Source organism: Malus domestica, chromosome 10 (assembly GCF_042453785.1).
Source record: "Malus domestica chromosome 10, GDT2T_hap1".
Taxonomy (NCBI): Eukaryota; Viridiplantae; Streptophyta; class Magnoliopsida; order Rosales; family Rosaceae; genus Malus; species Malus domestica.
Window position 1 is genome coordinate 25,784,743 of NC_091670.1, and position 16,507 is coordinate 25,801,249.

Below are 16,507 nucleotides of genomic sequence, written 5' to 3' on the forward strand. Positions count from 1 at the left end.
GTTGGGGGCTATAGAAGCGTTTTCTAAAGAAATAAAAAGCGTTGGAGTTCTAATATGAATTTGAAACATGTTTTTAATGAAAGTATTTTCAAAAAAAGCACACCATAACCTGACATAATAATTTAGTATTAAATTCATCATCCATCAAATTCGAATCTAAGGTCACGTGAAGCACACTCGAACCTGACATAATAACTTACAAATAAGAAAAATATCAGATACTACCCTACAGTGTTTAACATATTAACAACATGGAGAAATTTTTTTAGTATGCCAAAAAGACGTCCGTTACACTAAATATCATAATACAAGTAGTTGTATACTTAAATTTTATTTTCTTTAATCACTTATATTAAGATATTTGGTGTATTGACTATAGGTAAGTAAGGAACTGAAAAGTCCCTCGACAACATGAAAGAGTAGTGCGTTGGACCTCGGCGCGTTTGGTTACTTGGTGAATGAACCGCCAAAAATATGAGTTGCTCAACGACAACGGTTACATTGAACTCAGCATTCCCGCGAAATTCAAATCCAAAACCCAGGGATTCCCAAAACCGGAGAGAAACAATCTCTCTAATACAAAAATGCAAACAATTTCATCAGGTTCCGCCAATCCACGCAAAAATCATAAGATATTTCCAAGTCCAAGACCCATTCGTCGTCTTCGAGCTTCTTCGCCTCTGCTCCAACCTCAACTCAATCGACCACGCCACCAAAATTTTCCAACAAATTCAAACCCCAAATGTCTACCTCTACACTGCTCTCATTAACGGGTTCGTGTCGACTGGGTTTTGCCTCGATGCGATTCGGGTTTACTGTCGAATGGACAACGAGTCTGTTTCACCGGATAACTACGCGGTAACTTCTGTGTTGAAAGCTTGTGGCTTTGGGTTGGCGTTGGAGGAGGGGAGAGGAGTCCATGCGCAGGTTTTGAAGCTTGGGTTGTCATCGAATCGCTCAGTGAGGATGAAGCTTCTGAATCTTTATGGAAAGTGTGGTGAATTTGAGCATGCACGGAGGGTGTTCGATGAAATGCCTGACAGGGATGTCGTTGCGTCAACAGTGATGATCACTTCTTTTGCTGATTATGGGTTGATTGAGGAGGCGATTGGGGTTTTTAACCGGGCTAGGAGTAAGGATACGGTTTGTTGAACTGCGATGATTGATGGGTTGGTTAGGAATGGGGAGATGAATAGGGCTTTGGAGGTGTTTAGGGAGATGCAGAGGAATAATGTGAGGCCTAATGAAGTTACTGTTGTTTGTGTTTTATCTGCTTGTTCGTATTTGGGAGCATTGGAGCTCGGAAGATGGGTTCACTCTTACATAGATAAGTATGACATCGAATTCAATTACATTGTAGGTGGTGCTCTGATTAATATGTGTTCGAGGTGTGGTGATATTGATGAGGCACTGGCAGTGTTTGGTAAGATGAAAGAGAGAGATGTGAGTAGTTATAATTCCATGATTGAGGGGCTTGCTATGCATGGGAAGAGCATTGAGGCTATCCAAATGTTCCAGACAATGATAAAACAAGGACCAAGGCCAAATAGCATTACTTTTGTTAAAAGTATTGAATGCACGTAGCCATGGAGGTTTGTCGGATTTGGGTTTTGAGATATTTCATTCCATGACTAGTATTCACGGAATTCAACCACATATAGAACACTACGGATGCATGATTGATCTTCTAGGTCGCTCAGGTCAGCTTGAAGAAGCTTACAATTTCATTGCAAGAATGAAAAGTGCTTGTAAAATCCTTGGGAACCTCGAATTAGGAGAAAGGGTAGGCGAAATCTTGGTGAATTGTGGTAACGTAGATTCGGGAACTTACGTACTGCTATCAAATGCATATGCTTCATCAGGGAGGTGGAAAGAGACTGCACAAGTGAGAGCAGAGATGAAGGAAAGTGGAACCCCAAAGGAGCCTGGTTGTAGCTTGATTGAAGTAAACAATGAGATCCATGAGTTCCTCTTGGGAGACCTCAGACACCCGAAGAAAGAGGAAATCTACAAAAAGTTAATGGAGCTAATCCATGAACTGAAATCGGAAGGATACTTGCCCGCAACAGAGGCGGTTTTGCATGATATGAAGATACGCAAAAGGAATTGGTGTTTGCACTCAAAATATACCCATTTTTACTTATTTGGGCAATTTGAGTAAAATATGGCATTTGGAGGATTAATATGCAAGAAAGCTAAATTTGGAAAGATATTTGGCTTCAAGTGGAGGGGTTTGGCACTATAATATTGTTTCTCCCATTTGTTTGGGTGGTGGAGGTTTGCCAAGAGAATTGTTTAAACAAGATAAGTGCATGCTTTTTCATGCAAGTGGGTGGAGAGACACCATGCATGCTTTCGGGCAAGAATGTGTGATGAAAGAAGCCAACTAGCCAACTTGTTTATTTTAAATGTTAGTTTATTACAAGTGGGAAAACATGTGCTAAAAACATGTGGTGGAGATGCAATTTCCCCTTTTAATATTGTTTCTACATGCAAGTTGGCAAAAGCAATGCAAGCTACCCAAGTAAGGAAATGCAAGCTGCCCAAGCTTCTTTCGGGCAAGTACAAAACCTCAGCAGGAGGGTTTCCTCCAGACCTCTATAAAAAGGAGCAGATGCACAAGGATTATGGACACTCAATCAAACAAACAAAAGCACAAACTCTGCTCAAAAAGCCAGATTTGCCTTTCAAAATGAAGCTGTAGTTAGCCCATGCCTTCATCCCATTCGGGACAAGCCTTCATCCCCCACGGGATAATCTTCTCTCCCAACCTCTGTAATAGCTCTGCTACCTTGTTCAAACTTGTTGTAGTATCGATTCATCCTTTGTATTCTCTTTTTTCCCTCTCCCCCTTTAAGCTTTCAGACCTTTGACAGAACTACAAAGATAGGGACCTGCAAGACGATCAGCCTTAATTGATAAGGTTTAATCTTGCCCGACCTGCTTTGCTCTGTCTTTGTCTTCTCTTTCTTTAAAGTCTAGCAATATGTTGTATATTTCCAGTTATATGCAAGTCATTTCTAGCAAAATTACGATGACAAAGCTCTCTCAGTACTTGGATCCGATTTGAATATATCTTTAGTGTTTAAATCAGATCCAAGTCCTAAGCCCTCGGGCATGTAAATCTGATTAGTTTAAAAGTCCTTGGCCTCAAGGCATAAAAAAGAACTTTATGTGGACTTAACCCATCCACGACAATCCTTGATAAACGAGAAGTCCGAAGTTACTTGGGGCACAAGTAATCGACCTACCGCTTGGTTTTATTTCTATTATATCATGATTATCATAGAACGCTTAAGTATGGAATGAATTCTGATAGGAAGCCTCAAGGCCTACACCTAAGGCCCCACAAAGGCACTTATTTGGATTCATTCTATTCGGCGGTCTAGATGGTTTGAGTATAAGAACGGACTCTAATGGGAAGCCTCAAGGCCTACTCCTAAGGCCCCACAAAGGTACATATTTGGGTTCGCTCTACCTCTCAGACTCGGATAATCAGAAGTATAATAGTTATAAGATTCCGACAACCATAAAGACCAAATATGATATGTTCAAGTACTGGTTTAGTTTGACAGGAAGCCTCAAGGCCTACACCTAAGGCCCCACGAAGGCACCTGTTATATCTAACACGGTTTCTCGGGCATATGCATATTCACAACTAAAACTTGATATCCATTCGACATCTGCCATGCTAAAGATGGCAGTGGCACGCCTGAGCACCTAAATGTTAACCTTGATTGTGAGCCTCAAGGCCTACACCTAAGGCCCCACAAAGGCACATTTCAAAGTTAACGCTGTCCTTCTCTTTCAGCCTTGCCCGAAGAGTCTTGCCCGACGAGACTTGCCCGACAACAAAGCAGAAGCCCGACAGCAGCCCTCAACCGGCGCCAACCTCCAGGGGAGCTGTGTGCTCGTCGGCCAGGAAGTCATCCCCGACGGGAATTCCTGCCACGAACATAGTTTTGGCACGCCCGGTGGGATGCTTATATGAAGTTAGATCATGAACAATCCTTATGTTCATGATTTTTTGGAGGATGACGGTGTGGAAGAACGCCCAAGCTATGGCTATCACATAGAGCCAACCTATGAGTTGCCAACTTATAGGTACATGGCTAATGAATACTCAAGTCCCGTGAAGCATGATTGTCGGCCAACTAATGGCCATCAAATAAATAATAATCTTGAAGATTGGCCAACTTATGGCTATGATGAAGGTTATTATTCTTTTGAAGACAATCGCATTCATGAATACTATGATAGGCCAACAAATGGCTTTGAGTATCAAAATGCTTCCAATGAGTACATAGAGCCAATATATGAGATGCCAACTCATGATCATCCGGATGAAAAGCTCTACAAAGAGGATGTGGGCAAATTAGAGAAGATGTCCAAACTCCATGTGGCAAGCATCGAATATGGTGAAGAGGTGACTAAGTGTTTTAAAAAGGTGGAGGAAAGCTATACAACTTTTGGAGAAACTTTGAGAAAGTTGATAGATCAAATGTGTCAAACCCCCTCTACAAAACACACTCACCCTACTACAACCAAGGAAGAACAAATCATACACATTGATGAAAGCCAAACAATGGCCCCACCCAATGAAAAATCCATGAAAATGGATATGGTTGTAGGAGACCAAACTAAGATGGAGATGATGGCTAGTATAGGCCAAACACCAACGCTCGGGGGGCACGAGCCCACACCTCATGTGGAGCCCGAAGAAGAAGAAAATAGCTCCTACACTCTTCCCCGCCAACACGAGCATGTTGTCCGCATCGAGATCTCAAGGAGGACAAAGCTTGGGATCAAACATGAATAGCCACCTCCTATGGTTCCCAAGCTATATGGCATGGCCAATTTAAATGGTGGGTATAATCTCTCTACACTCAATTTTAAAAAGAGAAAAAGATTTAAGTGTTGAGAGAAAAATAACACTTGAGCAGCCAAGGGGCTTCACCCAATTTGCCTGAATGGCTTACTCTCACCTGTCTTTCTGCTGCCCGAAAGGGCTATTTTTATATCTATGTATCTATATCTATATATTATATTATATAGTCAAATTGCTTTGCCCGAAAGGGCTGTATTCTATATATATATATATATATATATATATATATATATATATATATATATATATATATATATAGTATTACAATATATTTTATAAAATGTTGCCCGAAAGGGCTATATATATAGTTTTTTTTTATATATATGTATTTTATATAGTAAAGTATGTTGCTCGAAGGCTTTTTGTATATATATATATATATATATATATATATATATATATATATTATATGTATAGCTTTGAAAGAAAAAAAAATCTGGGCAGTTCGCCCAAATAAACTGTGTACCAGTTTGCCCGACTTGGGCTTTCTTTTCTTTTGTTGTTGCCCGAAAGGTGCCCTCTTTCTCCCTTTCTTTTAACTTTTTTATTATTTCTCCTTTTTTCCTTCTCTTTCTTCTTTCTTTCTCTTTCTTCTTGTCTCTCCCTCAGTTTTTGTCTGCCTAAAAATATACATACATACATATATATATATATATATATACATACATATATATATATATATATTTTATTATATATTGTACTATGTGGTCTGCCCTAATGGGTTATATATATATTGTTATATTTTATTTTATATGTATGTAAGTTCTTTGCCCGAAAGGGCTAATATTATATACTTGCACTTGCCCGAGTGGGTCTTCCATATATATATATATATATATATATGTATGTATATATATATATATATCTTATTTTTTATTATTATATTTTAATATGTATTTTGCCCGAAAGGGCTTTATGTATATTTTTTTATATATATATATATATATATGGTTTGCTTTTTTAGTTTGCCCGAATGGGCTTTTTGCTGTTTTAAGCTGCTCGAAAGGACTCTTCCTTTTCTTTTTCTATTATTTCTCTCTCTCTCTCTCTCTTTCTTTCTTTCTTTTTACTTTTTTATTATTATTATTTCTTTCTCTCTCCCTTTTCCTTTTCCCTTTCTTTCTCTTTATCTCTTCTATCCCCTTCTTGCCCGAAAGGGCATTCCTCTCTTTCTCCCTTTTTCTTTTTTTTTGTTTTTCTCTCTCTCTCTCTCTTTCTCTTTGTCTCCTTATCTTTCTCTTTCTGCCACCTTGCCCGAATGGGCCTTATACATATATATCTATATATATGTATATATATTATTATATTATGTTATATGAAAAGAGACCAAAAGAAAAAGACAAAAAAGAATAGTTGCCCAAGTTTATTTCTCTCTTAACTCTCTTTTCCAGTTTGCCCGACTTCGGGCATTTTTCTAGTTTACTATCTCGGTAACCAGTGAGGATGCTCCTATGTTTTTTGGTATCAACAAGAAGAAGCACAAGCCATGCAACATTCTTTCCAATGCTAGTTGCACTACCAAATTGCCTTGCTCATTTTGCCAAGTTTATCAACGACAAAACAACCGAAGGGGTGGACGTGCCTCTTCCTTTGACATCATTCCTGGCAGCATTGAAGTTGTAAGTTTCACAAATTTTGCTCAAATTTGTAAAACTTGGGGGGCACTGTTTGCACTCAAAATATACCCATTTTTACTTATTTGGGCAATTTGGGTAAAATATGGCATTTGGAGGATTAATATGCAAGAAAGCTAAATTTGGAAAGATATTTGGCTTCAAGTGGAGGGGTTTGACACTATAATATTGTTTCTCCCATTTGTTTGGGTGGTGGAGGTTTGCCAAGAGAATTGTTTAAACAAGATAAGTGCATGCTTTTTCATGCAAATGGGTGGAGAGACACTATGCATGCTTTCGGGCAAGAATGTGTGATGAAAGAAGCCAACTAGCCAACTTGTTTCTTTTAAATGTTAGTTTATTACAAGTGGGAAAACATGTGCTAAAAACATGTGGTGGAGATGCAATTTCCCCTTTTAATATTGTTTCTACATGCAAGTTGGCAAAAGCAATGCAAGCTACCCAAGTAAGGAAATGCAAGCTGCCCAAGCTTCTTTCGGGCAAGTACAAAACCTCAGCAGGAGGGTTTCCTCCAGACCTCTATAAAAAGGAGTAGATGCACAAGGATTATGGACACTCAATCAAACAAACAAAAGCACAAACTCTGCTCAAAAAGCCAGATTTGCCTTTCAAAACGAAGCTGTAGTCAGCCCATGCCGTCATCCCATTCGGGACAAGCCTTCATCCCCCACGGGATAATCTTCTCTCCCAACCTCTGTAATAGCTCTGCTACCTTGTTCAAACTTGTTGTAGTATCGATTCATCCTTTGTATTCTTTTTTTTCCCTCTCCCCCTTAAGCTTTCAGACCTTTGACAGAACTACAAAGATAGGGACCTGCAAGACGATCAGCCTTAATTGATAAGGTTTAATCTTGCCCGACCTGCTTTGCTCTGTCTTTGTCTTCTCTTTCTTTAAAGTCTAGCAATATGTTGTATATTTCCAGTTATATACAAGTCATTTCTAGCAAAATTACGATGACAAAGCTCTCTCAGTACTTGGATCCGATTTGAATATACCTTTAGTGTTTAAATCAGATCCAAGTCCTAAGCCCTCGGGCATGTAAATCTGATTAGTTTAAAAGTCCTTGGCCTCAAGGCATAAAAAAGAACTTTATGTGGACTTAACCCATCCACGACAATCCTTGATAAACGAGAAGTCTGAAGTTACTTGGGGCACAAGTAATCGACCTACCGCTTGGTTTTATTTCTATTATATCATGATTATCATAGAACGCTTAAGTATGGAATGAATTCTGATAGGAAGCCTCAAGGCCTACACCTAATGCCCCACAAAGGCACTTATTTGGATTCATTCTATTCGGCGGTCTAGATGGTTTGAGTATAAGAACGGACTCTAATGGGAAGCCTCAAGGCCTACTCCTAAGGCCCCACAAAGGCACCTATTTGGGTTCGCTCTACCTCTCAGACTCGGATAATCAGAAGTATAATAGTTATAAGATTCCGACAACCATAAAGACCAAATATGATATGTTCAAGTACTGGTTTAGTTTGACAGGAAGCCTCAAGGCCTACACCTAAGGCCCCACGAAGGCACCTGTTATATCTAACACGGTTTCTCGGGCATATGCATATTCACAACTAAAACTTGATATCCATTCGACATCTGCCATGCTAAAGATGGCAGTGGCACGCCTGAGCACCTAAATGTTAACCTTGATTGTGAGCCTCAAGGCCTACACCTAAGGCCCCACAAAGGCACATTTCAAAGTTAACGCTGTCCTTCTCTTTCAGCCTTGCCCGAAGAGTCTTGCCCGACGAGACTTGCCCGACAAGGCTTGCCCGACAACAAAGCAGAAGCCCGACAGCAGCCCTCAATCGGCGCCAACCTCCAGGGGAGCTGTGTGCTCGTCGGCCAGGAAGTCATCCCCGCCGGTTGCACTTGGTGAAAAAGAAAACTTAATGCTAACAGCAAGTATATATATTGTTTCTTTACCCTGATTTACAATTATTTTATTTTACTATATGAACTCTCCAGAGGTTGCACTTGGTGCGATGGTAAGTGCCTTCGCCCATGAGCGGTAGGTCTCGGGTTCGAGACTTGGGAGCAGCCTCTCCATAAATGGGGGTAAGGCTAGCCGACATTCACCTCTCCCAGACCCTGCGTAAAGCGGGAGCCTTGTGCATTGGGTACGACCTTTACTATATGAACTCTCCGAATCTCCGATAACAAGAAAATACTACAATAACGTATGAAAGGTCAATTATGAATCACCCTCGTTTGCAGTTTGCACCCAGGTCCGAATCTCCCTTTCTTGCAGTTTAGTTGAATTGTGTAAATCACTAAATCTTACAGTTTTGTTAATCTATTGATTATTTTGCCACGTAAAATTTCATTCCTTAAAAAATCGTCACAGTGCAAAACTAGGCCATTACACACATCAGGCTTTGGTTTTTTTACACACCATGGCCTTCTCAGCCCAAAACCTACTTTTCTTTCCATCCACATTCCCAGCAGACCTAATCAAACCTACATAACCCACAGCAGCCCTACTGAAAGCCAAAAACAGAGCTGGAAATGAGAGTTCCTCTTCAATTCACTTTGTAACTGATTCCTGGAATTTCGCACTTATGATTGGACCCTTAATATTGGAAATTACTCCACAAAAATCATCTCTAAAGAAATCCCTAAAATATGATATCATTTAGTCATCAAACCTATACATAAGAAGATGGACATATTCGGAAAATACATTATGGACTGTAAATCAATTTGTTACAGTTAATTGACTAAATGATTTTAATTTTAATTAATTTTCTATAAAGATGATCTTTACAAAATAAATAATAATATAAACAGTTCTGAACATAAACACGAAATAAATAAAGAAGGAATTCCTAAACTGTCTTAAATAGCCAAATTCCTCTCTTTAGTTTGCCACCCCCCCCCCCCAAAAAAAAACTCCCCACCAACCCCCCTTAAATGGCTCCATCAACTAATTGAATATAAAATATGTGTCTTACAACACTATATAAATTTGCATACCCCACGCCGCCTCTATTCTGGATCAACTAATTGCCACGTTACTTCTACTGGTAATCATTATCTTACTTTACTTTATTCCGTTTTATTTATAAAAAAAAATAACAAGTATCGATAATTACTAGATATAGGTAGATCCTATTATGACATGTTTTTTAATCATTAGATGGTGTAGTACCATTATGGAGCCTTAAATAATCCAAAAAATTCTATGGATGACACGTGAACTTTTACTCAAGAAAGACAAGATTGCCCTCAGTAAATGGGCAGGCTCCTAAAATATTCCCACGCGCAGCTCACATCCCTAAAAGTCTCAACAGCTGAATACGACTGCCCACAGCTCACTTGCCCTTGACAATGAAAAGTCAAAGCATTAAAGATAATGATTAATTACTCAAATCCTATTTTTAATACATTCCCAATTGAAGAATGACTCAAATCAAGTAAGTAATCCCTATTTAAATCAATTAGGGATAATTACTCCATTATCTCAAGATATTATTTCCTATTTAATATCTTGAGAATATTTCTCTATAAACATTGGCCAATAGGATGCCACCATGTGAGGGTAAAATCCTAACATTATGGTCGGCCCTCTTCCCTATAAATGGCTCATATTCTACCAAATTTCAAAGGCTTTTGCTACCCTAAAAAAGCTCTAAACACTTTACTCTCTAAGAGAAACTGACTTAGGCATTGGAGATCCATTGGCCTAACCCCCTCCCCCCCCCCCCCGAAAAAAAAATCTTGTAGGCGTATGAGGTTTAGGTATTTGATCAAAGGTATTGATTGTTTTGCAGGTGCATTTTCGTCAAGACTGAAGACGGCGGAAATTTGCATCGACAACCACCACGTGGCACCGACAGCTAGTAGTGTTGGAATTTTTTAGTGGAAATCTCCTTGTAACTCATTTGTCCTACATTGGTCAAGTTGAAACCTTTCTCACACGTTATAATACTTTGTCCTTATTACTAAGTGATTGGAAGCCCAAACCTTGAGTATGAGTTTTGGGGTGTGATAATTAATACTAGCATATGACCCACACAATTGGTGTGCGTGGGGAGATTTATTTTATTTTATTTTATTATAAATATTAAAGATGTTAAAATCTCATGTAAGTGATGCTTAAAAAAAACAGTAAAATTTGTGTTCTTATAATTACTAAATTGCCCATAACTTTTATTTATGTTTAGTTTTAATTAGAAGGTTAAAATGGTAAAATTATGGTGTTTTGGTTGACAACAAAAGTTCTATTAATATGTAGTTGTTGCAGTCATAGGGATGTGATTGTGTAAATCCTAACATATCTAGGATATCCTTACATGATTCTACCATATCTCTTAGACTATATATGATCATATTAGAGTCGTAATCCTATTAGAGTAAAGAATTTAAATTCCTTACTACTATAAATAAAGACACAATAGGTGAAATAACAAACCTCACAATTACACATCTTTCTCTTCTCTCTCTATGCCGCCGACCACCCCCTCTATGTTCTCTATAATGATTCAATAAACTATGCCCATAACACGTTATCAGCATGCTCTTGACGCTGCGCTAAAAAGAGTTTGATCTTCAATCAGGGGAATATTACGTTTTAATCATTCATTTTATAATTAATTTATTGAAATAATCTACATGTTGTTGATTCAATTTAATTTCTCTTTGTTGAACGTGACACAACCAATGTTCTAAAAATCGGCCTAGGCGGCACCTAGGCGCTACATGGTGGCCAGCCGCTGCGATTAGCCCATAATTGGGAGAAAATTGGCAAAGAGATTAGGCGGGCATAGAGGCGGCCTAGGCGAGTGACTCGATGACCTAGGCGGTCTAGGCGTTTTAGAATTTTTTGTGTTGCGGAGAGCTGCATTCTTGTTCTGGTTCTGCGTTTCAAAGTTTCAAATTTCATTTGAGAAGACGAAAGGAAGAAGAAAAGAGAAATGAGTTTCTCTCTCTTCCCATTCCCGTGACAGACGTAACCACTCCACCTTTTTGTTTTTTTTTTTTCAAATTACTTTTAATCAATTGCAACTGGGACAGGTAAGGTCATCTTCAACCAAAAGAGGGCTAAAGGGCTATCTTTAGCTTTATAGTCCTCCAAGAAATTAATACTTTAATGAATAGTGCTAGGCCATATTTCTTACCATCTCCAACTGAGGAGGCCAAAGGGCCATAGGCCAAATATAGCCTTGTGACAAAAAAAATCGTCCAACCAAGGGGGCTAAAGGACCATAAGCCTGTAGACATGTAAATTTCGTTGCATACAAATGATGCATCACAAAGCTCCACGTGGCATATGATTCATCACAAATGGACAAGTCATAATGATATGTGACATAAATCAAGCAAATGAAGCACAAAATCATTCCTAAAATGCAGCAAAAGGGAAGAAATCTCCTTAAAATCGACAAGGGGTATTGCTCCTAAAACCGGAAAGAAAGCTAAAGCATCTTCACAAAAAAGAAGCAAGAATTGAAGATTGTTCACAAAATAGGCAACAAACCCTATAGATTTCGGCCAAGCAAGGGAAAATGGCTGAAATTAAAACATAAAACAGACCTAAATTTTCCCATGGACGAATCAAGACACAAATCAAGGTCAAATCCATCCAAAGGCATGGCTTTGTGAAGTCTATAAATACAAGGTCCCAAGACAAGCATAAAGTTCGACAATTTCTACATTGAAGGGCCGAAATTTTCACAAAAGGAAAACCTCTGCCAAATCTTTGAAGACTAATATGCTGCCAAAGCTCTATTTGAAAAATGTACAACCAAAGCCGAGCTTTCTTTAGACCAAAGCCAAAGCATTCCCTTGAAAAATCAACAAGCACTTGTGCCGATTCCTTCAAGACTTTGTTGCAAACTCAAAACTTATAACGACATTTTATTCAAGATCAAGTCGCCAAGACCCTTGAATTAATGAAATTTTACATCAAAACTCCCTTTGCCGCAACCCTAAACTTAAGGCGAAGACTATCCACACATTGTTTCAAGCTCAAAACTTGAAGCAATCGTTTAATCGTTCGTCCGAGATCAAGTCATCGTAACCCTTGGATCAAAAACCTACGTATGTACATCAAATTTGAAGACTGAATAAGAGGAAAGTTATAAACGGAGATTGTAACCCTACAAATTCATCAATACAAATCTACTTTGTACAAGTGTTCACGTTTCATTCGATATAGAATTTTTGTGTTTACAAATTTGGCACGCCCGGTGGGACATCTCTACTTTTCATCTCTGTCTTCAAATCCATAAGAAACACAAATGGCATCAAGGAATGATCAAGCTGTTCCCGCTACCAACGCGAAGAACAAGACCATCATTGCTGCAAGTGGTAGCACTTTAGGCTTCATAACCCAAAGTAAGGCAAGAGCTCTCTCTGACGTGCCTTCCACTCTTACATCACACTTGCCGAATGAGCAGCACCTGAGGCACAAGCCTATGATCACCTTGGAAGAAAGATCTGATCACCGACTTAAAAAAAGATAAGGTGTTCACCCCAAAGGTATACAAAACTGGGAAGAAGCACGCAAATGAAACTTTTGTCGTCTATACTACCCCCATCAAGACCTTCAACACGCCCATCAAGATTTCCTCCAAGAATAAAACGAAGGAAATGAAGAGAAGCGAGCCTTCTAGCGCCCAAGACAGGTACAAAAACACCTTGAGGGAACTTGAGCAGAAGACGTACCCTTTTCCTGACTCTAGTGTGGCTACAATGCTAGATGATTTATTGGAGAAGAAGGTAATTGAGTTACCTGAATGCAAGCACCCCAAAGAAATGAATCGCGTTAATGATCCTAGGTACTGTAAGTACCATCGTATCGTGAGTCATCCTATTGGCAAGTGCTTCGTCCTCAAGAAGCTCATCATGAAGCTAGCACAACAAGGACAAATTAAACTCGACCTGGAAGACATGGTCACAACACATACTACCACGATTGTGTTTGGATCATTTGATCTCATGCATCTTCAAGTGACGCCTGATCATTCCCGTCCATACTTAAGCTACACGGCACCTTCTGCACAACCATCACTAGGGCAAACAACCAAAATGCACCTATTGATGATGAAGAATGATGGACATTGATGACCTATAAAAAGACAAGGAAGCCAAAACCACAAGCCATAAAGCCAAAGGTGGAACAAGGGAGAAAGCATCGTCGCAACAATAGGAAGCCCAAGAGGAACGTAAAAGTTGCTAAGCCAACATACGTAGGGGAACCTATGGAGCAAGAGCCGTGCATTCCCGTCTTCTTACACGAGTACTTCCCAAAGGAATTCTTCCAACAGTACACTACTGTTGCCTGTCACATGGTTGAAGTGGAGATAGAAGAGCCTTTAAAAGGTAAAGCAATCCATATCGAGGAAGATAAGACCTTCACGCCCAAAGAAAGCCTACCGGCACACTTTGGCATTGAGGAAACATTACTATTGCCCAAGGAGATGCGAAAAACACTAGTAGCAATCTTGGCGAGTCCCGACGACCACAAAGTGCAAGAAAGCAATGATGAAGGCTTGAAACGTCGGCCACATGAGTATGCCACATGTTGTGCCGTCTATGACGTAATAAACTTTACTGATGAAGACTTACTACTGGGATCAAAGCCTCATAACTGTCATATCTTCGTCTCTGGGTACTTAAGGGAGCATAAAGTCAACCTCATGCTTGTGGATGGTGGGTCAGCCATAAACATCATGCCAAAGTCAACAATGACCACAATCGACATCAAGGTGGATGAACTATCCCGAAGCGGCCTCCTAAACCAAGATTTTAACCAATGAGGACAAAAAGCGATGGGCATGATTCGATAGAGATGACTATTGGCAAACTCCAATCAAGCACATTATTCCACGTGATTGATGCAAGAACTTCCTACATCTTACTCTTAGGAAGGCCTTGGATCCACGAGAATGGAGTAGTGTCGTCCACCCTTCATTAATGCTTAAAGTTCTACTGAGAAAGAGTAAATGTGATACAAGGTGACACCAAGCCCTTCACCGAAGCTGAATTACACTTCACAGACGCCAAGTTCTGCATGGATGAAGACATGGTGCCCGAAGCTCTTCCAAAAAAGATCAAATCTACATGTAAAACTGCACCTAAAAAGCAGGAGTGGCAAGCCGTGCCCAAGAAGCAAGAATGGAAAGTCGTGCCATCTTCAAGTAAAGATGATGATAAGCCTCTTAAACCTATAACAATCAAAGGGAGTGTGATGCCCCTCAAAATGACCAAACACACCCGTTTTCCGATACATCCCAATGTTGAGAAGAAAGAATGGGCATTCGAAACTGGAACAAGCAAAGCTGACACATAGCTGCACAAGGACAATGAAAAGTTGCTCAAGACAAATGTAGTTTTACCTTTGACACAGCTAGGCGACACTAAGGTTTCAAAACCACCACAAGGCTTCATAAAACCCTTACCAAATGGGGAGGAACCAAGCTCTTTTCCAACTAAGAGGACTGAAGAAGGTTCCAACCCAAATGCCTACAAACTCATGTAAAAGGTTGGGTACTATTCCGCTTCCTTTTTAAGCCTTGGAAAGAAGAATGCAAACACCGTTAATGACAAAAAACGTAACCTCACTAAGACTTAAAAGTTAGCCGGGATAGTGTTGTCATTTTACACATTCTTGGTACTGTGTAACTAGTACTTGTCCTACTGGACTGCACCTAGACTTTATGCTCTGATTATGAGGGTTCACTGTTGTAACTAACTCCTATCAATTTCGTTTAGTAGTGCACTATAGTAATTTGGTTTTTAATTATTCGTATAATTGTTATCTTTATCGCTTCCGCACTGTGCACATGGATACGTCACCCTCACATGACGGCCAGCATGCCTTGACCTCGGTCGGGGTGTGTCACTTTGGTATCAGAGCCATGTTTAGTAGTCCTGTATAATTCTTAAATGTTCTAATCCTTGTGACGTCTTATGTCAGAACTATGCCGCCTCGTAGAGAGCCCCGTCAACCAGCTGAATCTAGTTTCCCTGATATTGCTCAATTAGGGGAAGCTATAGTTTCTGCCATTCAGACAGCATTCTGTACTCCCTAGAGGACACCTCTTAAGATAGTTCATAATTTAAAGTCGACTCATTTCATGGGTAATGAAGGTCATGAGGGGGCAGAAAAATGGCTGAATCATGTGGAGAAAACCTTCTAGGTGATGCAGAGTCAGGGGAATCTTCCTCCTGATAGATGGGTCAAGATGACTACCTGGTTTTTGGGAGAATAGCCTGCATCCTGGTGGAGATAGGAGTCTTACGAGATGACCCCAGAAGAGATTGTGGACCAGAGGGGTGTTTAATGAGCGGTTTCAGAAAAGGTTTATTCCTCCTGCGTATATTGATCTTAAGAAACATGAGTTTACTCATCTAAGGCAAGGGAAGATGTCTGCTAATGAGTATTACCGAATGTTTACTGATCTATCAAGATATGATCCGGAAGTTGCTGCTAATCCGGTAGACATACTTCGCCGTTTCAGTTTGGGTACTAAGAAGAACTTGTGTTCCATATCGACATCAACTCACTATGCCTCTTACCAGGAGTTTTATGAGATTCTACTTAGGTTTGAGGCCTCAGAGAACATGCCTAGTGAAAGTGAGGATGAGGAAGGAAAAAATGGGGGCCAGAGACGGGATGATAAAGGAAAAGGGCAAGCATTTCAAGGACCCCGTAAGACTCAGAACTTTAAGAGGAGTGGTGGCAGTTCCAGCTCTTCTAACAAGGGATTGAGTACTAATATGCAGAGGAGAGGTGGTAGATTCATTGGAGGTTTGAGGTTCCAGAGACAGAGAGATTTTGATGGCTCAGGTGGATCCGGTGCTCCTTTATGTCGTAGGTGTAATAATCGGCATTTTGGGGAGTGTAGGAGGGGCAACAATGGATGTTTTACTTGTGGACAGATGGGTCATAGGGCTGCTTAATGCCCTCAGAGTCAGCAGAGACCCTAGCAGCCTTCATTCCCACCACTTGCACCTACCCAACACGCTTTA

At 39.9% G+C, this 16,507-nt stretch overlaps 1 pseudogene; it reads left to right on the plus strand.

Annotated features, from left to right (window-relative positions):
- Positions 1-374: 374 nt before the first annotated feature.
- Positions 375-2,434, plus strand: LOC103412205 (putative pentatricopeptide repeat-containing protein At5g59200, chloroplastic; annotated as a pseudogene).
- Positions 2,435-16,507: the final 14,073 nt, after the last annotated feature.